This window comes from Microtus ochrogaster, linkage group LG7_11 (genome assembly GCF_000317375.1).
Source record: "Microtus ochrogaster isolate Prairie Vole_2 linkage group LG7_11, MicOch1.0, whole genome shotgun sequence".
Taxonomy (NCBI): Eukaryota; Metazoa; Chordata; class Mammalia; order Rodentia; family Cricetidae; genus Microtus; species Microtus ochrogaster.
This window is the reverse complement of record NC_022032.1, coordinates 18,433,451-18,433,829: the sequence shown is the minus strand read 5'-3', so window position 1 is coordinate 18,433,829 and position 379 is coordinate 18,433,451.

The window sequence follows — 379 nt, the reverse complement described above, 5'->3', positions numbered from 1 at the left end:
ATCCAGGTTTAGTAAGTTGAGCATCCAAACCGCCCAGGCCCCCCCTTTTTAGCAGCTTTATGTCTTCGCTCAGTACATAATACAGGGGGGAAAAGTAATTTAAACAAGGCAGCGTTCTAAGTCATTTTTGGGAATAGCGTTAGAGCCAAATGCTTCCCCATGAGTCTGACTGGCTTCTAGCATCCCACCCTCTGGTCCCTCTCTGCTGCATTTAGGTCTCTTTGTAGTCATCATCCTTGTAGTTGTAGCCCCCCATCCCCCAAATCTGGAGATGGCAGGAAGTATCTCTCCAAGTCCTCAAACAAAGTTTGGTCCTTTGCTTTCAAATCCAGCTCTCCTTTGGGACCTTGGGCCACACAACTAGCTGCTCAACCTGGTG